This window comes from Schistocerca piceifrons, chromosome 1, assembly GCF_021461385.2.
Source record: "Schistocerca piceifrons isolate TAMUIC-IGC-003096 chromosome 1, iqSchPice1.1, whole genome shotgun sequence".
NCBI classification, from domain to species: domain Eukaryota; kingdom Metazoa; phylum Arthropoda; class Insecta; order Orthoptera; family Acrididae; genus Schistocerca; species Schistocerca piceifrons.
The window spans coordinates 605,369,752-605,397,733 of NC_060138.1; the positions used below are offsets into that span (position 1 = coordinate 605,369,752).

Below are 27,982 nucleotides of genomic sequence, written 5' to 3' on the forward strand. Positions count from 1 at the left end.
TCAACTGCCTTACTGAAATCAAGGAACACGGCATCAACCTGAGCGCCGTTGTCCACTGCGCTGTTGATCTCATGGAGGAACAGAGCGAGCTGAGTTTCGCAGGATTTCTGTTTGCGGAATCCATTTTATCCTGACAATTCTTTAAACGCCGTTGCTTGAAATGTAATAAGTATAAGCAAATTCCATCATAAAGATAAAACCGTGGCTGTTTTGTGTTGTACTGGAATTCATATGAAAATGCTAGAAGGCAAAAGTTGCAGAACAAGAAACATACGACGATGTTTAGAATTAGAGGGTGTGAAGCACATTTCTAAACTTTTCCTTGTGGAGAATTATAGAGAACTGAGTCGACATCTATATGTGCTGAGTTTGAAAGGAGTATTCCATTAGAAAACCTGCTTGATGTGAAAGAAACACTAAGTCACGGTCTACAACGGCGTGAGAATAGTGTGGGTAGAAAGTATCAAATCACGACTTACAACAGGACAAACCGGTAATTTAGACAATGTATTTCAGTGAGCGACAAAAATTTCGCTACTTCCAGTTGGAAACCACCTCATATCGGAATATGATGTACTCATATTTGCTGCTAAAAAGTATGATCATATCTTAAATGTTATTAATTCTATCCCGTTGTAGACAAATGAAAGACTTACTAGGTTTGCAAGGATTCTCCCTGAACTATAATTGACGAGCTTTCAATATTTAGGGTCTCCGCACGTCAGTTGGTAGAAATGGAACACTTCTATGACAGCTTTGCTGTCCGACTGTTAAGACCGCGTTTTCTCAGGAACGGTTTGAGATATCGAGCTAAAATGTATGTCACATTCAAGAGTCTGTGGTCACTTGGCGCTGTGAAAAATGTAAACTAAGTCAATGCAGTCAAAAGCTGCCGCCATTTATGTCACATATCTCGATACTCGCGAACTCACTCATCAAAATCCTTAGGGTACTTCTCGTTGACCTACTATCAAGAAATTTGACAAGAGGTAAAGTTGACAGTACAAGTAAAGGAAAGGACGTGGAAATTGCCGGTCTGTGATTATATCACATTAAAAATTATTATTTTTTGGTAGTTTGTTGTCCGTCTGTGTGTCTGTCCATCTGTTTCGACCTCTTTTTCCCGAGAACGGATAGGAGTATCAAGTTGAAATTTAAGTTGCATACTAAGGTCTATGATCACTTGGCAATGTAGAACATTACCGCGCGACTGCTACGGTCGCAGGTTCGAATCCTGCCTCGGGCATGGATGTGTGTGATGTCCTTAGGTTAGTTAGGTTTAAGTAGTTCTAAGTTCTAGGGGACTGATGACCACAGCTGTTAAGTCCCATAGTGCTCAGAGCCATTTGAACCATTTTTTTGTAGAACATTAAAAACTTCTAAGTCCACGTAATCAAAAGATACAGCTGTCAGTAAAGACTTCTTTTCCCAGGAACGAGTAAAGCTATCAAGTTGAAAATTGTTAGAAATACTAAACTATACAGACTCTTGGCGGTGTAAAAAATATAAACTTCTAAGTGAAAACGATAGATACAGCCATGGAGTCATATTTTTGATAATCTCAAAGAAAAACGCATCAGAACGTATACATGAACTATTTATGAAATTTTTATTTACATGTGGACCTAGTGGTGTAGCGGCGTGGCCACGGTAGCTGAGAGTGTTCGGTCAGAAGGCTGGCTGTCCTCTGTAATAAACATAAATTAAGAAAATAGTAACGCGTGCACCTCAAAACGAACAGGTATCGCGATCGAATCTCGTTAGAACCAGGGACTTTTCAGCTTTCGTTTTAACCTAACTTCCACTCCTCAACGAAGTGAATAGTCGCCTGAAACAACATGTGGTTCTGATGAAAGTTTTAACCAATATGTGTGGGAAAGATTGCCAAAAACCAATTTTGTGGGAAGAAATGCACTTATTTAATTTATGAAAAAATGAATGATCCGTTACATTTTAAACTTCATGTTTAGAAAAAACTCAAATTATGCAGTTAATTATCTCAATTTTACGATTGTTTATTAAAAATAATTCTAGAGTTTTTCATTAAGGAGTTTATGTTTAATAAGCATATAAAGTTTGAAAGTAATAGGATATTTATTTTGCGTATTAGATGTACCTAAGTACAGATATTTGTGTTTTGCGGAAAATGGACGTTAAAGTTTCTGCTTGTATTTGGCATTCTTTTAGAACTGTCCAGGACCATGAACAGGTTCTCTTTCATTTTATAAATCAGTTTTCTTCCTTTTCACATTCCTATGATGCCCTCTTCTTGATTTTATCACCTCCAAAATGATTTGTCTGCTTTCACTGGACGCTGTCTGTCCATCGCATACAAAGCTTCGATGCTGTTCACTCCAGGCGTAATTCCAATTATCTATAAAGCATATTTCCTGCTTTGCACATCATTAAAATATGAAACGGCATAATAAACACCAATACTAAGTGCATTTCTTCCCACAAAATTGGCTTTTGGCAATCTTTCCCACACATATTGGTTAAAACTTTCATTTGGGGTTTGGGTATCGCCATGTAGACGTTTCTTCAGTAAGTTTTCATTTGCAAGATTCCTGAATATAGGTTTAATGGCTTCCATTGTAGCAGTTGGTAGAAAATTACTGTGATGATATTCTTCATCACCAGCAATGCTGTGCAAAGGGGTGTTGCGCTGCATCTTGGTACACTTAAGATCAAATAACGTGCTTTACAATGTCTCAGATATATATGTTTTATACCTCAAACTATTCAGAAGGATGTGCGCTACAAAACAGGCACATTTTATGAAATCGATTTGTTTTTAAATTTTTGGCGTCATATCACCCTTCAAGATGTCTTCGGGAATGTTAATTGTATACTGGTTTAGTTTGGTAAACATGTCTGAAAACTATCTTTACAGAGTAACCACGTAGGGCGTTTAGTTTTTTGTCAGTTGTTTAAATATTTGATGTGTTTTGGTAGTATCGCTGATTATTTAGTATAAAATAGATCAGAAAAGTTGTATTAAATTTCCCCATGTGGACGGGATAAAGGAAACCGAGATTTTAGTGAAGTTACGCATCGCTTTTGGCGCGTCTACTATGAGCAAAACAGGAAGTTCATGAATATGTTGAAAATTACTTGTGCCCTGGACAACAAACTGCATTGTTAAGCGATGAGAACGTGGGAAAGGTGCAAAAGTGGGTTGTGGAACTATGAACGGTAGCTAAATCACGTCAACTGGCTAATGGCATGAAATATTTTCGGATGTTTTGCGTCTTAAATGAGTGACAGCAAATTTTGTTCAAAATTTTCGAATATTATAGATGTGAATGGAAGTTACTAAGGAATCAATAGCAATGTAGAACCACTGAAACATGTCGTAACATGATATCAAACTTAAGTTTAAGACTGTGATGTCGAAACTAGGGCTCAGTTGTCCTATTGGAAGCATTCTGGATCACCACGATGCAAAATTCTGAAGTGCGGTCACATGTGAAGGTTCTTATTATTGTTTCCTTAGATTATAACAAGCATAGTACATCATGAGCTCCGGCCGCAAGGTCGAGCGATTAAGAAGGTGTATTACGGAGAAGTACTACGGGATTTGCGAGAAGCAATCTGAATAATTCACATCTTTTGCACCACAATAGTACAACTGCTCTCACTTAGTTCATGAATTTTACTATGCTGCATTTTAAGACTTTTGGAACGATGTTTTATGGCTCTAAGGTGATATTTAAAGTATTGTTAATTCTGAATTCAGATTAATTTTGGTTTCTCTGTTTCACGTAAAATTTTTCTACAAATCGCGTTTGAAATTTTAGCTAATATAATTTCTTTTTGAAATGTAAATTTTTATAATGGCATTAAAATAAATTATTTTTGTAATCTTGTATTGAATCACTACACACTGCATTAAAGTAAGCAATGGTATATATGCAAATAATTATTACAAAAACGTAGACAACCATTAGAATTTAATTTATCTTCCCTGATTTCGTTGCATCAAGTTCTTTCTGAATTGGAGGAAACCTCTCTTCTGTGTCCACTCCCTCTACCAGTGGCATATCTCTTTAACACAAAACGTTAGTCAGCCATTACGTTTGCATTTCAGCTTCCCTAGTATCTCTTTTCCCTCTTCTTAATTTCCTCGTGGAACCATTCTTATTGTTCTTCACTCACACTGCCTTCTTCTATAAAGAATTTTATTAATTCTTTTTCTGTGTTCCTGTACCAGGAGAATTATACTCCGGGTAGTACAAGATGTTTTGTTTTCAGTTTTAACCCAAACGGTTCGGCAGCATCTTCTGTCAGATCCAAGTGTCGAGTTAAATTATTCGGTTCATTTTGATTTAGTAATCATGTCGTTTCACATCATCAAGAACGGTAGGTGGAATAGAAATAGGGAGAGATTTACGATGCGTAACAGGTCGTAAGGCCAAAGAAATGTTCGAATACAGGGTGGTTAGAATTAAACTTTCGCTTCTTAAGCCAGTGTAGATGAAAAACTGTTTACCGTGTGGATACTCAAATTGTACAGGAATGATGTCAGAGTGCGCACTGCAGGATTTGCTTTGTTAGTATCGTTAGTGTTATGACTTGCCGTTAGATGCCGGTACTGGTGCGACGACGTGCGGTTGAAACACAAGCATGTGTGCATTACAGTTGCGGACAGTCAACATGGGTCTTGAGAAGGTGAGCAGGGCTTTACTTTAAAGCTGTTTTATCAAACAAGCTACAACAGAAAGTGATTCGGGGGTTTGAATTAAATAAGGTTTTGGGAGTTGCTCCTCGGCGAGGGCGACGCCAATTGCGCTACAGATTGTTGAAGCAGCCGCTGTTAGGATGGCTGAGAATGCTGGACGCTATGTGCCATCTTCAAGTAGTGCACGAGATGTGTCACGACTGCTAAACATTGCATGGTCCTACGTTCGAAAATAGTTGCGAACATACCGTGAAATGGTATCTCAAGTGCTGTTCCAGGCTGTTCGCAATGCTGATGGCCGTCACACTAATCACTCTTTGTAACCTGAAACGTAAACATGGCACGCAAGTAACAAATGTTACTTTCTCATGTGGAATTTAAAATGTGTTTCGTAATTGTTCATTCGTTATTTCTCTTTAGCATGTCTTTACAAATGTTTCAACACAGTTTCGTTGCCCAACTATCACTCGTTCTTCACGGGGCACTATCAAGTACCGAAAGTTGAATTATAAACACCCTATATTTTAATTTTTCCTATTTTCTGCATTATAACCTTCAGCGATATACGTACAAAAATAACAATCATATACATTATTTTGCGACTCCCTCAAAACCACGGGAACTGCAAAAGGAATCTATTTCGCATTTTCCCACAGACTAAATCCCTCGATACGTACGCGGCATACCTTGTGCATACCTTGCTCTGGTGTGCAAGGCGAATGTTGTTCCTATCAGCTTCCCAGTTTTCCTTTCCTACCTTAGGATCAATATCCTCGGTGAGGAAGTCGTTTATTGACCACAAATTTGATATCGGCAAGCTAACTGGAAATGAAAACATCAGCTTGGCAAGTGTAGCGTTGTGAGTTTCACGCAGAGCAGTGGAAAATAGCAGTATTAGAACAACATCATCTGAATTCCCTGGACAAAAAAGGCCGGCTCATTATTGATTACTAAAACCTTAGGTGCACAAAAAATATTTTACCCACGTGCTGAAAGGTTAGCCAACTAGTCATGGATTTATTAAGAAGCAACAAAAGGGGGGGATTGGCCATGTAGCTGTAACATTATAACGTTGAGTACAGGAGCGCAGAATGGCTCTGAGCACTATGGGACTTAACTGCTGAGGTCATCAGTCCCCTAGAACTTAGAACTACTTAAACCTAACTAAATGCGACATCTACCAGAAATGTGTACCAGCTACCACTTTAGTGCGAGGTAGGAGCTCCAAATAGTAAACAAACAGCTTATCCTTGGGGTTTCCTGCATGACTGGAATGTCAATCCCTCTTCCAAATATTAGTATTACCCTAAGCCATTTTACATTCCTGACACTGAATGACGTTACCGAGATGGTTAATGTGTGTATGAATGCTAAGGACCTGAGACAGCGAAGCCTCACCACTTAGCAATAGTTCATTATTCGCTTACTCAGCAGTCAGCAAAGTACCGTATGCAGTGCACCAAGTGTGTCAGGGGCGAGTTGACGCAGCTGTCCAACGTGCCACACAGGCATTGGCTCAACTCATCTACGCTGCCTTGGTTAACTTGCATGTCCGCAGTTCATACTGCAAGTGACTCTTAATTAGGTACGATATTTCCAGGACAGGGTACTAATGCAGGGTACTAATGGGGCATATGGGCATATGCGAATTTACAGCCTTTGTGATCTGTCAACCTCTCCTGCCTCCTGCCAGTGAGGAACCCAGCCAATAGACGAGCTATGACGAAGGGGGGGGGGGGGGATTAGCCATGTAGCTATAACATTATAACGTTGGGTACAGAAGTGCAGAATGGCTCTGAGCACTATGGGACTTAACTGTTGAGGTCATCAGTACCCTAGAACTTAGAACCTAAGGACATGATACACATCCATGCCCGAGGCAGGATTCGAACCTGGGACCGTAGCGGTCGCGCGGTTCCAGACTGTAGGACCTAGAACCGTTCGGTCACTCCGGCCGGCAGAGGAGTGCAGAGGAAATGCCTTATGCAGACTTGTGAGTTACGAGCTGTGGCTGGTAAAGCTCAGAGACATCAGTCTCATGACTTGTATCACCTGCGACTGGCACCACGCCGGGTAGCCACGCGGTCGGAAACGCCTTGCCAAAGTTCGCATCCACTCCCCCCCCCCCCCCCCCCCCTACGAACTTACCACAAATTTCCAAATTCTCCTGCAACAGGCCAGTATCCCATTCAAGTACTCAATAAAAATTCACGTAGTACCCAGTCCAGCCTTGGAAATAGGGCGGACTAATGGGATACTACATGAGCAAGAAATAGGAGCAAAATAAAACCGTTTAATGAAGCTTGGAAAGCTGCCTCTTGAAACGTTTCGGGAATTGCTCTTAAGGATGTCAAAGTAATTTAACGTTTGAAACAAATGAAAATAGATTTTGGAAGAGTTACAGAATAAAAGAACAAAAAAATCTGGAACTATGTAAATACATCACTATATTATAATCTACAGCAAGTAAAGGTGTTGCCACCTACATTCATAGGAATTTATAATATTGCATTATGAATACGTAAATAAACGTATTGTAGACGCAGAAATGAAAGTTTCAAGAGGAATCCTAAGAATAATATTAGTAATTTATGCCCCAGAAGAAACAAAAATTGACGAGTCCAAGGCATTTTGCAAACAGATACAAGTCACATTTAACAGATAAAATAAAAAATTGTATTCCAGTAAAATATCTTCCACGCCATTGGGCTGTCTGGTACATCAATTGTAGGCAGAACATTTGAATTAAAAAGTCTTGGTTGCAATTTATTCTTTTATTAACAACATGTTTTACTTCCCTCACTAACAAAATGAGCAAAAATTAGGGTTGTCGTTTTTACAATAGTCTAAGAACCGAACAACGTCTTGGTGTGAGACTGAAGCACGCGCAGTCAGATGAACATGCCGAGACCTTTGCTCTTTACAGTATTTATTACTGTTTCTAAAATGTTCTAAAAGGAAAATACGAGGGCTATCCACAAAGTACATTACGTTTTGGAATTAAAAATAAATAAAGTATTGGAAATTTTTTTTTATTATATACAGATGAAAGCCACACTTAAATACTTCTTTTCCACATAGTTGCCATTTAAATTAAGGCACTTATCGTAGCGATGGACGAGCTTGGAAATTCCTTCGTCGTAAAATTCGGCCGCCTGCGCCATCAACCACGTGGTTACCTCTTCTTGAAGCTGTGCGTCGTCGTCAAAACGCTGCATAGCCAACCACTTCTTCATTGCTGGGAATAAGTGGAAGTCGTTGGGTGCCAGGTCGGGACTGTACGGCGGATGAGGAAACAACTCCCACTTGAAAGGTTCGAGAACTTCACGAGTGGCATTTGCCGTGTGGGCCCGGGCGTTATCGTGAATCAGCAAGAGCTTTGATCCCAACTTTCCCCTGTGCATGATTTGTATTGCTCTTCTGAGGTTGTGCAGAGTTTGGCAATACCTTTTAGAGTTTATTGTAGTGCCTCTTTCCAGGAAATCCACAAAAATCACACCTTTTCTGTCCAAAAAGAAGAGGTAACCACGTGGTTGAAGGCGCAGGCGGCCGAATTTTACGAAGAAGGAATTTCCAAGCTCGTTCATCGCTACGATAAGTGCCTTAATTTAAATGGCAACTATGTAGAAAAGTAGTATTTAAGTGCGGCTTTCATCTGTATATAAAAAAAATTTCCAATACTTTACATATTTTAATTCCAAAATGTAATGTACTTTGTGGATAGCCCTCGTATCTCTGTGGGTTCAACTGATAACGTGTGGTCAGTTTAAAACAAATGTTTGGATTTTGATCAATGTACAAGAATTTAACAAAGACTTTACCAGCAGTTCCTGAGGTAAAGAGCAACAGCTGGTACTTTAGGCGTTACAGAAGTCTGTGAAGCAGACAAATGCACCTGTCTGTGAGTGCTCACTAGTTCTTATTTTTTACCTTGTACATTTTCAATTTTAGCTTTGTATTCTATTTTTGTTGTATCTTTTTGAAATAGGATGATGGCGCCTTAGGGGCTAAATCAGCAAAGTATGTTAAATGCCTTCAGTGTGAAGAAGATAATTATGAATAAATGATTCTCGGAAATGACGATAATGGTCACTTACCGGTACAAAACTTGCGTGCCTGCGCCGCGAATCCCCGAAGCCAGAATGAACGACACCGCGTCGGCAGTGAAGGACTGAAATGCAGTGAGACGAAAGGAAAGCAGGGCAGAGGTGTCGGCCGTGGGCGGCACGTATGACGCCGGGCTCCGGCCGGCAGGTGCTATCGATCTAGGCCGCGCCACGCCGCGTATCGTGTGCGCGTCCTCGGTCGCCGTTTCCTGTGTCCGCTGATACCGGTACGCCCCATTACGCAACGTTTCCTGGTCACCACTGCACGAGGTAAACAGGCTGCATGGGGCAATGTTCGATGCGGCAGCGCGTCTGAGGGTGCACTCAGCACCTACAAATGCGCATGAACTGGCTCACTTTCCTCAACATATTTCCGTGTACCACGTGTGCATAAGGTCCCACTTTTTCTTTTTGTCATCAGTCTTCTGACTGGTTTCACGCCGCCGGCCTCGAATTCCTCTCATGTGCCAAAATATTCATTTCAAAGTAGCACTTACAAACTACGTCCTCTGTTATCTGCTGGATGTATCCCAGTTGTCTTCCTTTGTAGTTTTGACTCTCTACGTCTCTTTCTAATACCGTAGAAGCTATTCTCCATAACTTAACAGATGTCCAATAATCCTGCCCCTTCTTCGTGTCAGTGTCTTTCAAATATTCCTTTCCTCGCCGATTCTGCGGGGAACCTCCTCATTCCTTACCTTATCTATCCATCTAATTTTCAAAATTATTCTGTGGGACAATATCTCAAGTACTTCGATCCTCTTTTGTTCTGGTTTACTCACAGTCGCTGTTTCACTCACATACAATTCTGCTTTCCAAACGTACGTTCTTATAAATTTCTTCCTCAAATGTTTTACACTGGCAGAGATCACTTGGGTAGGATTGCCATTTCCTCCCGAGTTAGCCTACATTTTATATCCTGTTTGCTCCGCCGGTCATGGGTTATTTCATTGCCTAAGTAAAAGAATTCCTTAACTTGACGCCGGCCGGAGTGGCCGTGCGGTTCAGGGCGTTACAGTCTGGAGCCGGGCGACCGCTACGGTCGCAGGTTCGAATCCTGCCTCGGGCATGGATGTGTGTGATGTCCTTAGGTTAGTTAGGTTTAATTAGTTCTAAGTTCTAGGCGACTGATGACCTCAGAAGTTAAGTCGCATAGTGCTCAGAGCCATTTGAACCATTTGAACCTTAACTTGACATACTTCACGACAATCAGTCCTGATGTTAATTTTCTCGCTGATCTCATTTCTGGTACTTCTCTTTACTTTCGTCTTTCTTCGATTTGCTGTAATTCCATATTTTGTACTCGTTAGACTGTTAATTCTATTCAACAGGTCCTGCAGTATCTCTGACAATGGAAACAAGTTGCCGACGTTCTTGAGGCAGTCCTCGCATTTATTCTATGTAGCTCAAAATAATTCGCCCACCAGACAATATTCTACGTAGCAGTTGTGAATCATCAAATAAAAGCTGCAAAATTCTGCAGTCAATGGTCGTAGATTTCAGTCGTGTTGATGCGCCATAGATTGATAAAACTTAGTTTAAAATGGTTTATTAATTGACGGTATGGTCCTTTTAACTCCATGTGAATGAATTACTAATTCCTCTTAAGCTGAGCAAAAATACATATTTTAAAAGAAATTGAAGTTATTTTCGGCTCATCTGCACATGATGGCCACCTAACATTACCATTATAAATATCTAGCAGTTTCTAAAATACATGCCGTAACCTGGGATCAGAAACTAAACAGGAATACTTACGAGTAGAATACGAAGGTAAATTATCAAATAAGTAACGAACACACCACCTCTTTCATACGAGCGAATTTATGTGCACCTTACCGTCACTGACAATTGGAAGTCGTCACATCAGCCCTTGGTAAGTCACTTGACTTGAATCCTTTGGTATGTGGTCCTTAGCATATTGCACTTTTCTGTTACTGTATCTTATTTTCTAAATATGGAATTTAGCAACTTTGTGTGTCCATTCGTAAATTAGGTTAGTCGGGTTGAGAGAGAGTTTTTTTTATTTTATTTTTTTTTAAATTCCGATATTGTACAAGGTGGAAGAAATAGTCACAGTTGTTGAGAAAGATGTCTATCATAATTTTTCTAAATTAATGGCTTGCAGGTTCCTTGTTGTATACTGCTGATCGCAAAGAGCACGTCTGTCATCATTATTCAGTTGAGAACAAAAATACGAGGGCTGTTCGGAAAGTAAGATCCGATCGGTCGCGAAATGCAAACCACTGTGAAAAGCAAAATTGTTTTGTATAAAATGCATATTTGAACCATCACCTGCATTTATTTCAAACCCAAATATCTACCTGTTTTGGTCTTGAACCATCTTCACGGACGCTATCCAAGATACAGATAATTATATGTAGTACACAGAAAATGTTAACAGTTCTTTACAAAGAAGTTCAAAACAACATGAATACTTGCAGCGTAAAAATTGTTTAAGCCACCATATTGCATCAGTCATTACTTACAATGTGTAGTGCAGGAAATGAATGTAAGTGCATGACACACGGCTTTAAAAGCAAACATAGGCATACGTAATGTATTCAGAGCAGTACTGAAGTGACGATCAGGACTGTAAGTAGTACTTTATACAAAATATTGAGAAAATGGTCAAAGATCTGCCAAAGGTCTGCCAATAGGTTCACTGCAAGTACAGTCGATATGTGACAGTAATTGTTTGACTACAATAACTTAGATGCATATGAATACAGAGCGACATTTCAATCCGTTTCTGAGCACTGTATTTTAGCTTGTATTAAGGTTACAGATGTGATTTCGATTACGTTTGTGATATGATTCACGTTTGTTTATACACACGTCAAAAAAAGTTTTGCATCACCGCGGTTCCGAGAGTTCTGGAGCCTGTACAGAAAAGTGTAACATAGATCAACATAAACATCATTTTCGCCCATATTATTGCTCTTGAAACCCATAAACATTATTTTCGCCCTTATTATTGCTCTTGAAACCCATACATTGCATGTTGTACCACCATACAACGAGACCTTCAGAGATGGTGGTCCAGATTTCTGTACACACCGGTACCTCTAATACCCAGTAGCACGTCCTCTTGCATTGATGCCTGCTGTATTCGTCGTGGCATACTATCCACGTGTTCATCAAGGCACTGTTGGTCCAGATGGTCCCACTCGTACACGGCGGTTCGGCGTAGATCCCTCAGAGTGATTGGTCCATAAAAAGCCCTTTTCAATCTATCCCAGGCATGTTCGATATGGTTCATGTCTGGAGAACATGCTGGCCACTCTTGTCGAGCGATGTCGTTACCCTTGAGGAAGTCATTCACAAGATGTGAACGATTGGGGTGCGAATTGTTGTCATGTACTGCAGTAGTAGCCCTTGAGCGGCCTGAGCGAAACGTGTCATCGACAGTTCTTGTCTCTCTGTATCTCCTCCATGTCCGAACAACATCGCTTTGGTTCACCTCCGAGACGCCTCGACACTTCCTCGTTGAGAACCCTTCCTGGCACAAAGCAACAATGCGGATGCTATAGAACCGCGGTATTGGCCGCATGGTTGAACTACAGACAACACGAGCCGTATACCTCCTTCCTAGTGGAACGACTGGAACTGCTAGGCTGTCCTTTTATTAGACGCTGTTCATGCAATGTTGTTTACATGTTTGTGGGGGGGAGGTTTAGTGACATCTGTGAACAGACAAAGGGACTGTGTCAGCGATAGAACATTCTCAGTCAACGTCTATCTTCAGGACTTCTGTGAACCGGGATGATGCAAAACTTTTTTGATGTGTGTATATGTAAACGATGGCTTCCGCGTCTGTTTCCATTGTCAATAAAACCTTTTTGGGTTTGAGGCCTCATTATCAACTATAAAACTCCAAAGTTTCGGCGACTATTGCAAGACGCCTGCTGAACGAGCACTAGTTTGGTTACTTACATACTGTGCAAAAGCGCTGTCAGTGGATATGTAGATGAGGAGGAAGGAAATTAGATGTTCTTTTGTTTGTCTTCGCATCGCCTGTTGTCCTCGACGGAATAATTTCCATTGGAGTTTACTTCATTGTTTACCATTTGGGGAAACCGGGGAATAGGAAACTGAGCGGCGACTGCAGCGTAGCGTTGTTTACTAACTGTCTAATATTGACAGGGCACGTCAGCACTCTGTGTACCCTCCGCCGCTGTGGCCTATAGCTGGCCTGTTGCTTTGCGAGAGCTGTCGTTTCGAAAAGCTGTCACTGCTGCCAGCCAAGATGCTGGAAGTCGGTACCCGCCTTCTCTATTCATGCTGTCGGGTCGCTTGGCTATTTCTAAAGCCTCTATAATCTTCCTGCTCAAATTAAACTGCTGTTTCGCCAGTACGCGGGCCTCCAGAAATTCGATCTTCCTCCTGCACTGTTCCTGGTGTTCTGCCACCGCTGATTTGTTGTATAGTTTGAGAGTTGGCTTAAACCATTTTAACCCTATAAGTATTCTTGTTATTTTGAATTTCTTTGAAAAGAACTGTTAGCATTTTCTGTATACTACATATAATTATCTGTATCTTAGATAGCGTCAGTGAAGATGGTCCAAGACCGAAACCGGTAGATATTTAGGTTTAAAATAAAAACAGATGATTGTTCAATTATGAGTTTAATACATTACTTAACGGCTGTCGACAGTCGCCTTTATTAGCAAGAGTTAGCTGCAACTTTCAGCTACTTTTCCTCATGGTCGCCGCTCCGACTTTCCAATACCCTCGTCATAGAAGGCAGTCACCTGTGCTTCCCGTAAATTCTCGATGCTTGTCTACGGCAAACACTTTCCAGATACACTGCCTGAGAAGAAAAGCAAACCTCTCAGAAAATATGGTCAGTTCTCAATGTAACTTCATACACGCACACACCATCGGCGATTATATGAATGATTAGCTGTAGTTCTATGTGACATATGCTATTCGTGTTTATTGTTGTTACCAGATCTGACGCGAAAAGCCTTAGATGTTATCACTGCGAAGGACACGGAGATGCCACATACTCGTGTAAGATAGCATTATCAGCATCTGACAGAGTTTTAAACGGGTTCTCAATGTGTACCTCCGTTTGGCCGACTGGTCGACTCCTGCAGTATCCAGATTTGTGGGGCATTCGAATGTGATTGGCCAGATGTTGGACGGTTTGCGGATGTGAGGGCAGTCACAGTCGATACCAAAGTTCTGGTCATCCACGTCTGACCACCACGAGAGAGGATTGACGTACTGAGCACCAAACACATCTTCACCCCTTCACATTTGCGCCTGCCAAGCGATAACAAGTAGTGGACTACGTCGGACATTTAGTTTCGTCCCGTACCATTTGGTCGGCGATTAGCAGCAGTCAGGCCAGGTACTTACAGTCGCACGCCACAAATGGGTGCGTCTTTATTGGTGCTGTGACTGGGAAGCATGGACTGCTGATGCCTGGCTTCGTACTGTGTTCAGCGATGAATCACGGTTCTGTGCTCTGTCGGATGGTCACCGTTGGCGATTTCTGGCGAGTTCCCTTTCGTCCCATCTTTTAAAGAAGACAGCGATATCACTCTTGGCGTCATCATGTGGGAAGCCGTTGGGTATGACTTCAAGTCACGGATGGTAATGAACTCTAATGGCAGAAAGATACTTCACGGACTATATGCGTCCTCATGTGTCACCGCTCATCCGACGCTTGTCAGCACACTGAATTAGTGTCTACGAATTGTGTGGCTCATGTTGAGGTCCTCCCGTTGCCAGCAAGATCTTACCCAGGATATGCAGGATTAATTACGACGATTGTGGGCCAGGTTACCTCAAAGAAGATACTTCACAACCAAATCAGTGCTTGCATGGTCAGTGATGGTGCAACGCCAGTTTGGTAAGTGGACTCGTTCCGCAAGTTCTTTATAAATTTGACTCGCTTTCGAGACCAATGAAATAGCATGACGTACACTTTCAACCAGTTAACTTTCGTTTCCTTTTACCCATCTGGATGCTTCAATGATTTTTTTTCTTTTTTCATGCAGTTTACGTTATAGAGAGCAGTGTAGTGGTTTTCGTCTAAAGCACCACGAATATTCTATAACGTTGACCTCTCGTATTAGAACAGACACTTCCTGGGCAATGTCCAGGACACAGTATTCAAAAAATAAAGTAAGGGAAAAAACATGAAATCTGTAAAAATCGTGAAATACAAATTCAGTATAAATGAGTAAATTGTTTTACGAACTACTATCTGCTCAATAAATTTACGAACTTATTCTTCCAAAAAAGACTTACCTATAGTATTTATAGTCATATACAGCCGATGGTCAAATTTGAAATCTAGGGGAATCAGTCTTGACTATACTTGCGTCTTACAAATGAGAAAATTCAATGTCTTTGTAGGTACTTAATCTTTGACACGTTTGTAATTTTGTAGTATACGAAGCTATTAAAGTGCTGACACACGGAAGAAGAATGAGTATAATGCGTAAAAATTGCTTTTCTACAACAAACATTATCTCTATTTCAAATATGACAGCTAAATACAAAATAATTCCTGTGAAAATATTTATTTGACTATCAGTTGTACAGTCATCAAAATAATCGGAATGTCTGTAATAGCATCCCATACAAATGACGAAGAAAAGATATGTGAAGTGAACATGGACATGGACATTCAGGGCTCCACATGCACCGTACTTTTGAATAAAACCACCATTTTTGATTGAAGCGTGATTCTGCACACTCTTCTGTAATGACGCAGAAAGCAGTTAAATATTGAATCCATACATATACTGAAGCGCCACAGAAACTGATATAGGGATGCGTATTCAAATTCTGAGATTTGTAAACAGGCAGAATACGGCGCTGCAATCGGCAACGCCTATATAAGACAACAAGCGTCTGGCGCAGTTATTAGATTGGTTACTGCTGCTATAGTGACAGGTTATCAAGATTTATGTGAGTTTGAACGTGGTATTGTAGTCAACGCACGAGAGATGGGACACATCATCTCGGAGGTAGCGATGAAATGGGGATTTTTCCGTATGGCCGTTTCACGAGCGTACCGTGAATATCAGGAATCCAGTAAAGCATCTGATCCCCGACATCGCTGCGACCAGGAAAGATCCTGCAAGAATGTGACCAACGAAGACTGTGTAAAATCGTTCAACGTGACAGAAATGCAACCCTTTCGCAAATTGCTGCAGATTTCAGTACTGCGCCTTCAATAAGTGTCAGCGTGTGAACCATTCAGCGAAACGTCATCGATATGGACTGTCGGAGTCGAAGGCCTACTCGTGTACCCTTGAAGACTGCACGACGCAAAGCTCTACGCCTCGCTTGGGCCCGTCAACACCGACATTGGGCTGTTGATGAGAGGAAACATGTTGCCTAATCGGAAGAGTCTCGTTTTAAATTGTATCGAGCGGCAGACGTGCACGGGTATGGGGGACAACCTCATGAATCCGTGGACCCTGCGCGTCAGTAGGGAACTGTTCAAGCTGGTGGAGGCTGTGTAATGGTGTAGGGCGTGTGGAGTTGGAGTGATATGGACCCCTGATACATCTGGATACGACTCAGACAGGTGACACATATGTGAGCATCCTCTCTGATCACCTGTATCCATTCATCTCCATTGTGCTTTCCGACGGACTTGGGCAATTCCAGCAAGACAATGCGACACCTCACACGCCCGGCATTGCTTCATAGTGGCGCCAGGAACACTCATTTCAGTTCGGACGCTTGTGTTGGCCACCAAACTCCCAAGACGTGAACATTATTCAACGTATCTGGGATACCTTGCAGCGTGTTGTTCAGAAGAGACCTCTACCCCCTCGTACTCTTACGGATTTATGTACAGCGCTGCAGGATCCATGGTGTCAGTTCCCTACATCACTGCTTCATACATTAGTCGAGTCCATGCCACGTTGTGTTGCGGCACTTCTACGTGCTTGCGAGGGATGTACACGAAATTAGGCAGGTGTACCAGTTTCTTTCGCTCTTCAGTATAATAAAAATGGGTTTATGTATGTGTGTAGTGTATGTGTGTTCTGTATGCTCCACGTTTCCTCCTAGGCCACTGGACCGAATTCATCCAAGAATATCTCTTGCTATTACGCAACGATCACTGTGGGGATAGGAACCATCGTCCTATAATGATGAAGGAAATATGACGTCATAAAATATGAGATGCACGAGAAACTGCTGCCTTGTGCATGACGTTTAAGTGTATTACTTCTGTGCTACTACTGTATTCGCGCTAAATTTCGCAGGCAGTATCCTCATATGTCCTACAAGAGTATATAGTGATACCACGCATAGTTCAGGACATATGACGTCACAAGCATGACGTTTAAGTTTGTTACATAGTTACTACTTACTATATTCGAAACGTATTATACTGAAGGTATCTACGTATGCCACTTAATATAACTACTGAAATACACTGTCCGAGAAAAGAAATTAGTACACTTGGAAAGACGACGGCGAGTTTGATGCTATGACGGTATATGCCACATGGGCGGTAGTAGACGTACTGATAACGGTTTCAACGTCGTCCGCTAACAGATACGGTAGTGGCATAGCTACCAAAGTGCCATCTGAGTCTACCCTTCGATAGGGAGCGCTCACAGCCAGAAGACTCACTGTGATGTAAACGTGTGGAGCAAGAAAGCAATCAAATCATAGAGACGCACTCGTGCTTCCTACAGCCAACTGAGCTAATTTGAAAGGTGTCAAACTGTGGTCTTCCGAGCGACGGAGTGGTCCTTACGGAGAACTGCCGTACAAGTAGGATGTGCTGAGTCAGTTGTGCTGCCATGCTGGTATCAGTGGCCATGTGAACATTCTTACACCCGTAGACGATGTTCTCGACGTCCATACAGCACAGACGTATCGTCGTATTCTTAGGGCATCGGGGCAGATCGTACAGCTACCACATCACAGACAAGAGGTCTTGTGGGCCCAGACGTATCAACACGAACTGTTGCGAACTGGTTATTAGCAGTTGGCACACTCACCTCTAGCCATCTGCCACTCGCGCCGCAGCATCGACGCGCACGGCTCGACTGGTATTGCAAGTGGATCATTTTGGAGATGGAGTAACGCGCCGTGGTCTTAGCGAAGAAAACAGATTCTGCTTGCACGCAAGTGAAGGTACGTAGACCTGGTGAGCGCTGCGCTGTCTCGTACAACACATTCGTCCCAGACGCACTGGCCCCGTCCCGGACATTATGGTCCGGGGCGCGATGAGCTACAACAATCGTTTACCTCTGATGTTTGTGGAGGGACGCTAAATATCTCTCAATACGCGCAGAATGTTGTCAGACTCGTTATTTTCCCGTTCTTGGAAAAGGAACGTGATTACTTGTTCCAACAGGATAATGCTCGCCCACACACTGCCCGTTGAACTCAACGTGCTCTGCCAGTCGTGCAGCAACTCCCCTGATCGTCACGATCTCTGGAATCGTGCACGTTTGGGGTGTGATGGCTCGTCAACGAACAACGCTTATACAACTCCATGAACAGATCCAGTAGGTGTCGAATAACGCATTCCAAGACAACAGTCGCCATCTTTACGATCGACCCGAAGTCAGCGCATACATTACCGCCCGTGGAGGTATGCATGGAACGATAGCTGGTACCTCTGAAGTGCTTTTGGTATTGATCTGTAAGTGTAATTATTTCATGTACTCCATATGCACAATTGCAACAATAACTATTGAGTGAACTGGAGACTTCTAAAAGCGGGTACTAATTTATTCCGGCAGTGTATATCAGTGTACGACAAACAGTTCATGAAATGTCACGTTCTAAACACAGATACGTGAAAAAAATGCCGCATCATGGGCGGGGTTGAAATAAATTTATTATTTTCCATCAAGACACTGTTACAGTCGAGTCAAGGAAATTTCTCATAGGTGGCAGCACTTTTCAGAGCTTCCAACTGTGAAGTGTAAACGGTCATGAAGAGGCGTTGCCATAGATAAGTGTAAAGAAATCTGTTGTAGATACGAGCAGCAGCTGCGCCCAGCGTTCAAAGACTGTCCGGAATTATTATCCTTAATTAGGAAAATGTACCTATACATTTGTACATTAGGCATATTGCTTTGCGCGACTGTTACATAATTTCAAACGTATTTTTACGAATTCATAGAAACGAATTTTTTTCGATACTTCACTACAAATACTGTTCATTTTTTGTTTAAATTTCTAACAAATATTTCAAATGGCTCTGAGCACTATGGGACTTAACATCTGTGGTCATCAGTCCCCTAGAACTTAGAACTACTTAAACCTAACTAACCTAAAGACATCACACACATCCATGCCCGAGGCAGGATTCGAACCTGCGACCGTAGCAGTCGCGCGGTTCCGGACTAAGCGCCTTAACCGCGAGACCACCGCGGCCGGCTAAATTTCTAACAGAAAAGGGGTAAAAGGAATACCCGATCAATGGCGTTTTTATCAGCTTGTGTTTTATAAAGAACACGCACTTGCGCAAATCGCTAGTTTCAACCCGACAAATACCCCACTGTTCCTTATTGACTACTTGTTCATTTCAGGTCTAGGATTATAGCGAACCAACGTCATTTAAGTAGAGGACAAAAAATGAAGCGTAAAAGTGACTTTACTTATTTATCCATCAAGGAAGAAAACACTAACGCTCTCTGTGACCCAATACTAAACTGAAGTAACTACACCTCATGTTTCTTATGCATGGATTCATAGTGAAATCTTTAAGGACGTAAAGCATATCATAAAACAAGATCACGCAATATACATTTTCAACGAAAATGAGATTCGCTGTTGCACATTCCACGGATACTATGTGTAATGGTCCGCATCGATACGAAATAAGTAAAAATAAATTTAACTTATTCTCGTTTGAAGTAACAACAAACTTCTCACAAGACATGTAGATGTAGAATACACTGAGGTGTATATGATAATTCTTAGGCTTTTGTATCGAAGCATCTTCAAACGGTAAGTCATTTTACAACACTTAATTACGTTGGCACGTTATTGCACTAAAGATGCAGAAGTCAGATTTTACGTAAAAGAAATATTAACTGATATTCTTAATACCACATAAATCAGTCGCTTGTACTACGAAATTCGTCAGTGGAGTAGAAGGAGTTGACACCCAGTAATTTCCTCATTCTCCTTCTAAACTGAGCAGTATTATAATGGCTGTAGCGGCTGATGGACAGGTGTCGAAAACGTGTGTTTCTGAGTAAGTGACGTGGAGAGAGCGACCAGTGTAAAAAAGATATATGTTATGTCTAAGAAATTTAATTTAGGAATAAGCATATTTTGAAGCAGTAGTAACTTATTTGAACAGACCCTGCAGGACACGAGTTCACACCATAAATAGTTCGGATTTTTCATCTACATCTACATCATACTCCGCAAGCCACCTAACGGCGTGTGGCGGAAGGTACTTTCTGTACCACTATTTGATCGTGTCAACCCTGTTCCGCTCGCGAATAGTTCGTGAGAAGAATGATTGTCGGTGAGTCTCTGTATTGGATCCAATTTCTCGAATTTTCTCCTCATGGTTATAAGATTACCATTTTTATAGAAATGACCGCTACCAATTATACTATCAATTCTTGTACAGGTGAATATCATCTGAGCTGTTTAACTGAAAGAATTTCACATGAAGAAAATGTATTATATTTCATGCTAAAATGTATAAAATGAAATTAATTTGGTAGTACTATGTACGTACAGTTAAAATTACCATTATTTTCAAATTACGAAATTTCTGGTATATTTTAAATTCCTATTATGAATTACACAATATGAAGATTATTATAAAAATCATTTCTGGACTCATTTACAAAATAATGATGTATTTTAGCAAAGATTCTTCTTTTGTCAAGAAAGTTTGTAAATTGTGTTGCTTTGTAAACTCTTTAGAATATTGTGAGTACCAAAGAATGTCAGTAGTAGTGAGCATGCAGACGAATTTCTAATCTTATCGGCAACAATGTGAATTTATGTTCTGAACTGGAAAGTGTAAAGGCCGTATGATATAGAAGAATGGGATAAAATAAAAGAAAATCATAGCAACAGATAAACATCAGTTATTTAGTCATCTGGAACCCAGTAAGTCAAAAAAATGTACCCCCAGATGCAAAACTTAGAGACAATAGAAAGAGAAAATAAAGAGAAAATAAAGATAAGTAGAAAGTTTTTCTTTTGTATATCTTACGCTTCTCGAAGCTTTTGAAAATAGGGAAGAGACTAGAAGAAAATGGAGATGTGCGGGACGGTAAGGTTACATGGTCAATAAGCGAGATGTATGTGGGGCGAAGTAATATATTATACGACTGCTCCTGAAAAGTGCTGTCCTGAAATTTCAGTAGTAAATATCTCCGTGGTGCACAACGCCTCTTTTGTAACGTCTGCCAGTGGAGTTCGTTTAGTATCTCCGTAACTCTGTCTTGCCAGCTGAACAATCCCGTGACGAAATGCGCCGCTCTTTGTTGGATCTTCACTATCTCCTTTATCAATCCTACCTCATAGGGATCCCATATAGATGAAGAATACTCAAGATTCGGGCGAACATGCCCCTTATAAGCCACTTCTTTCGTGGATGAGTTAGATTTCCTTAATATGCCTCCGATGAATCTGAATCTGGTATCTGCTTTTCCCACTGTCTGTTTTATGTGGTCATTCTATTTAAGGTCGCACTGGGTAGTTACGCCTAGATACTCTACAGCAGACGCTGTCTCCAACTGTTTGTCATGAATGGCCTAGCTGTGCAGTAATGGATTTGTTTTCCTATGTATGTGCAATATGTTACATTTATTTACGTTTAGGGTAAACAGCCAGAACCTGTACCACTCATCAGTTCTCTGCAGGTCGTTCTGCAAACTTTTACTATCTTCTGGCGTTGCTACTTCGGTATAGACAACTGCATCATCAGCGAATAGCCTTAAAGAGCATCCGACGCTTTCTATTTGATCATTTATGTATATTGTAAATTGCAACGGTACTATCACACTTCCCTATGGTGCTCCGGATGTTACCTTTACATCTGTCGATTTTGTTCCGTTAAAAGCGACGTGTTGAGTTCTATCTGCAAGAAAGTCTCGAATCCAATAGCAAGTCTGCTCCTATACTCCGTAAGCCCGTATTTACTTCATAAAACGGCAATGCCGGTCTGCTCGACTTAGACCCGCAAAAATTTAGTTTGTGTTGAGGTGTTCTGAGATAAAGGACCCCAGATAATAAGTAAGTCTGACAAGAACCGCGCTGCAAATAAAAATTTATTCGGTACTATGCTCCTCCAGACTGAATTTATTATTACGTTGTAATCCCATAATCTAACACTGTCAACCTGTCTGATCTGAATTGATAACGAACGGTTCATAAATGCCCATGAAAATATCGCTGACACATGTTCCCAAACCTGACTTGATTTGCTAATTATTTCAGTGTATGAATCATAGGCGAACAAAATAAATGTGGAATTTGGTAGTGCTACTAACAGAAGTTCATTAATGTATTGAAGAAATATAATGTCTTTAAGACAGGATATTATGGGGAAACACATGTGGGGAAACACACGTAACCAATGCTCATTTGTAAGATGACTGACGGCTTAGCAAAGGCCTCTCTCCTATTAACAAACTGTGTTTCTCGTCAAAAGATGTTAACCATTCTTTGGTTTTTCTATTGTACTATAAAATTCTGATTTACATGAAAATTTTTTGTGATATACACTATTCAATGTCTTCTAGAGATCACAGAATATACCGGTAGCCTGTAATTTGTGTTTAACGAATTACGTACATTCTCACTGATGTGTAAACAGGCTTCTCAGTATTGGGGCTCTTCAGAAATGCGAACTGTGACTTTGAGAATATGTTACTTGTAATCAGCTGGTTGAGCAGCCGCATGCATAGTACATTTTCTAAGTTTTTCGAGATTGTAAACAAAACTGAAATTGGACAGAAGTGTGAAGGCAGTTCTTTATCTACTTTTTAATACAGATTCTTAACTAAATGATAATAAGAAAGTATTACATGCAGTTCTAAATCATGGACTTTGGAACAGGGAACATCAGAACTTTAGAAACAATTCTTTTCATGCTTAAGTATGCTTAGCCAGGTAAACATTTTTTCTGAGGCAATGTAAAAAACACTTGACAGTAATATGAATTGTTTACAATCATTTTAAGGACACACTATTGTTATGGTTGTGCTCAGTTGCGATAGTCGGAAAGTAGTGTGGAGACGCAGCAGCGTCGCTTTTCCCGCGCGCAGTTTGCTAGCTTACGACGCTGGGCGTCCGTGCCAGGCCGCTTAAGGATTTACACTGCAAAGAGAGCCGCCGGCATTTGTTTGGCACTATGCTCACACAACAGGGTACACAAAAGCGCCCGCCTGTCTCTGTTTTGTTCCGCTTAAGACGGAAGGTTGCGACATGATGACCTCGTTGAAGGAGGAGGGCGTGTTCCATTAAAAAAAGGATAATGGAAATGAAGAAAATCCATGTAAACCCAGACCATCCAGAGAAGATGAGTTCTCTGTTGCGTCAGTGTTTGAATTTTCATAGTAATATTGTTTCCTTAATCAGAGGACGAGAAAAATTTCTTGCACTACCTTGTAGAATGCGATCATATCAATCCATGTTTCTTTCTCTTTTGTTCAAATATTTTTATTAAACAAGATAAGAAAAATGTTAACTTTATCCGCACAGTAATTTGGGTAATGTTCTTCATAAGCTATTGTCATGTGAGTACTACTTTCAATTAAGAAAGCAATTTGGTCAGCAGTTTCAGATTTTTACGTTTATTGGCAATGGCAGTTTCTCTGAGCATGTTGAAGATTGCAAGGAGTTTCCTCCTTCATCTCCGATAGTTAACGAAATAAGTGCCTCGATTCAAAGGCGGCTGAACTGTAACATGGCAGCATTAATGCGAGCGTCATCCGTATGACATTGCAAAAGAGCGACAGAAACTACAAACACCGAAAGGTGGAGAACGTGGAATTAAATCATACAGAATTAGAGGTGTATGAACTATCAGAGGAGGCAAATGAAAATCAGACAGATGGAAAAAAGTAAGTAGATAGTTTATTATTTCAAAATTAATCTCCATAACAGTTAATACATTTATCCTGCTGCTAGACAAGGCAGTCACTGCTTTCATGGAAAAATGTTTGCAGTTGCCTTCGGAAACGGGGTTGTACCTAAGCGTGTACTTCTTCGTCCGATGCAAATCGATGATTACGAATGTCTTTCTTCAGAACTTCAAAAATTTGAAAATCTCATGGGGAGAGATCGGAGCTGTGTGGAGGACGTGTAAGGGATTCCCAGCGAAATTTACTTCGCGTAGCGGAAACAACCCTGGCAATGTGTGTGCCAACCCACCCCTCTCCTCGTGCAATTTCCATGTTTTCGAAGACGTGAAAAAAGACTTCCTGGCCTTCGATTAGCTTCGGACGAAGAGGTGCAGGCTTGGATACAATCATATTTTCGTAGGCAGCTGCAAACATTTTTCCTTGAAGACACTGACCATCTTGTCTCTCAGTGCGATAAATGTATTAATAGTATTGGAGATTATTTTTAAAATAACAAACAGTTTACTTACTTCCTTTCGATTTACCTCGTTTCCATGTAACTGCGCCTTATAAATGACACTATCGCCATAGAAAAAAAAACACAGTGGAATACATTTTAGTTCAAGACCTAAAACTGTGTAGACGCAGAATTTCATGAATGGTAACCAAAATTAAAAGTATAAAAGTTGGGTTGAATGAGGGTTCTGAAGTAGAAATCACTGGAATATTCAATGTCTACAAAATCAGCTGCATTCGGCACTCTGTAACTTAGATCTGTTATTTCATTTTAATGAATTTATGACTAGAATACAGTATAAAGTTTATAACGGTTGTAAATGGGATTATTGCAATCCTTCAGAAGTGAACCTAAGGACACGTTCAAAAATGCATTGAGCTAAATGAAAAATACCTCGAAGAAATATGATCATAACCGGACGAAAAGTTAACTATCTGCAGGAGGCTCAGCTATATCATGTAACACTGTTTCTAGCGTTGATAATGGCAGATGTCCGTAAGAACGTGACTACAGGTGTGGTAATTCAGCTGAAGACACTAATTGGCTTCCATTTTCCGGGAATGATGATTGTTAAGTTTCACCCGCTGCTTCTAGCTGCCTTTGAAATTTGTTGTTGGCCTAGGGTTGTGTGATGTGAACGGTCTCTCGAGAAGCGACAGGGTGTATGAGGTGTCGCTAGACGCGTAACGTGTGCGTGTAACCCTGTTAAGACTGCTACTGTCATTTTGGAAGACAGCAGTGTCTACAGCATGATCATCATGAAGATGCAGAAGAAAGTGGAAAACTTGGTCAGTAAGAACTTTGACGTAAATGTCCTAGTTCGAAATCAGGGTAACATGAATGAATGGGAGTGGGCCCACGTCTGGGTACCTGAAAGACCCAACCCCTCTCCCCTCCCCGAGGGCATCATAAAACCACCTCCGATCTTATCTACAGTACCACACAGTTGCCTTTCGAAAAGGCAAAACCACTGCTCGTCGAACCACACTCCACGTTTCAAATCGGTTAGTATCGAGTTCTTGTGATTTTTGTCCCGCTGAAGCGACGCAACATTACGTACCGCTGTGAGCAATACCTTTTGCGACGTACCCTGCTCCAGTTGGCCACTGCATGCATTTCCCTTCCCAAAGTTCGCTCGGAATCTGTTGGACATAGACTTTGGTTCACTGACATCAGCAATTATGGTAGGATTTGAAACTGACAGTCATTTAGAAGGTGTACAAACGTCTCCGATCGCTGTCGCTTAGGACGCTTTTACGACCAATGTTCCTTTACATTGATACATACGTGACTACGAGTGGTACACTGTTCCACAGTCTAAGGCTCGCTGATAGGTCCAACAGTTGGCGGAAAAATTCACTATCCTTCGCGTAGCGAGACTGAAATGTGTTCCGCTTAATAGAAAAGTCGAGAATAGATTTGGGTAATAGTCCCTGAACATCACAAAACCGATGAGTACACTTCTGAATCGAGAATGTGATACCATTACAGACTTCTCCATCTGTTGATATTTCCTTGTGTACAAATACATTCTAAGCATTAGTAAGTAATCTTACCCATTATGCAAGCGTTATGCTGATGTCGTAATAGTCGTTTGCTATCCTAAAGTGAAACTTACTGCTGTAAATACCTGATATTGTCATCGGGCTTTTGACAAACTTCTTCTTCAGTTAATCAGCGAATTATGTTCACCTATCGCCTGGCTGGGCAACATATTATATATTCTTGACATTAGGAGCTGAAGAGCGATCATGAGTTCAATGTAAAGAAAGCTACGATGTGAAGCTTTTATTACCATGATCGCATGTAGGTACACTGAATTACTAGTTTTGGCAGGGTTAAGCCATCTTCAGATCCTCAGTATACAGGTCACGAAATCATGCTGTGTCATACAAAGCAAGTTTGTTTTTATACCATTGTTACGGACTCATAATGAATCGAGAGTAAAAGATTAGAAAATATAATATTATCCTCATGCAACATGGATTCATACAGATGTGGTATATCAGGAAATGCCATACGCAAAATTACAACAATCGACATGATCTTGCCATTGCGGCTGTCAAGTTTAGAACATCATCTCAAAGGGAACCTCTCGGTAACCTATTTATCTTCTTGTCTCTGCGTTTACTGCATATTTAATGTCACACATCTGAAAAGACAATAGAGTAATCACAGATGTGGAAGAAACAAATTAAATATAGATATTAGAAAGGTAACTGCAAATAAAGAAAAATACCTTAACTGGTCTACGGTAGAAAGAAATAAATCTATACATATTATAAAAATGGATGTTTCCACATATGCCGCTAGATGCACTTTACAAACTTATATTATGATATCACATTTAATTCAGGAGATATGATGCCATAAAAAGTGATACGTGTGAAGAAACGCCGCATCATGCATGAAGTTTTAATGTATTTATTCTTTCTTAAGAAGGCACTACTGCAGCCGAAAGAACTTCTGATGACATCTGGCAGGATTTTTTATATTTTTCAACAGCGAAGTCCAAACAGCTGTAGGCGAAAACAACAGTCGTCGACAGAGATAGGAAGAGGCATTGCCTCGCAGATGTCTACAAAATGGAGCTGTAAACACGTGAGTCAGCTGTCGATTTCCTTTGTACGTAATATGTACTTCTTTCTACGACCGTTTCATAATTTCAAAGACTTTTTTCACAAATATATAGAAATGGAATTTTTTTCTATATTAGACTACAAAAACAATTCATTTTTGTTTCCGTTTATAATAGAAAATTGAAAAAATGCCTGATTTATCAGCTATTAAGAAAAATAAAAGGATAGCATAATAAGCACCGCTTCAAAAAAATATCAATAAAAAATGGAAAGAAGCTAAAGCATAATGGCTACAGAAAAAATGATCAGAAATAAGAAGACCATATTTATCACATAGGATATATCAAATAACTTTCGGAGAATTTAGAAGCAAAAGCGTTAATAATAGTACCAAAAAAAGTGGAGCGGGTGAATCGGTGGCAAAAGGACGCTGAGGGGCTGTACCAGAGGGAGGAACTGCCTCTTAAAGCGATATTACGAGAAATGTGTGTCGATTTGGAGGAAACAGATGAGCTTTCACTACAGTAGACTTTTAACAGTGTTTTGGAAGACCCGCGAACAAACAAGGCAGAAAGTAAAGATACGATGACTTTGGAATTTCGAAGTATCATCATCAGAAACAGCAACCAATTACTTATTCAAGTCAGTGCGTAGACCTGAGAGCCTCGTACTATCGGATTTTCGAAAGAATACCGTCCACGCAAGATATCAGCTTATGTATCCAAGTCGCTGACCAAAATAACGTAGCGGCTCTTGGAAAAGGAAATTTAAACTGTACTATATGATGATCAGTATGGATTTAGCAAAGGTGAAGGCACTAGAGAGGCAGTCCTGATGTTACAACTGGTAATGGGGGCACTTTGTAATAAAACTAGAAAGAGTTCGACAACTTAGTGGTGCAAGATGTTTCAAAGAAAAACAACAAGCATAAGAGTGGAAGGGTGACGTATGCGGTAAAACATTGACGAGTAGCTTCTTTGCTACCGTACTAGAGAAACCCGTAGAAAGCAAATATTGCACAGGAATAAGTGGTGCAAATAATTCACTTTTGG

The 27,982-nt window shown here is 40.7% G+C and overlaps 1 protein-coding gene across 5 annotated transcripts in view; it reads right to left on the minus strand.

The window, feature by feature from the left end:
- LOC124792708 (GTP-binding protein drn-1-like) overlaps window positions 1-27,982 on the minus strand; it is a 293,003-nt gene that overhangs the window by 179,050 nt on the left and 85,971 nt on the right. The window contains exon 1 of one of the 5 annotated variants that reach the window (XM_047257967.1): window positions 8,779-8,859. The exons of 3 other annotated variants lie outside the window; for them this stretch is intronic. The gene's annotated coding sequence lies outside the window, so the exon portion shown is untranslated. Of the gene's footprint in view, window positions 1-8,778; window positions 8,860-27,982 lie in introns of those variants that run through there. One more of the 5 variants, XM_047257965.1, reaches the window with a different exon arrangement.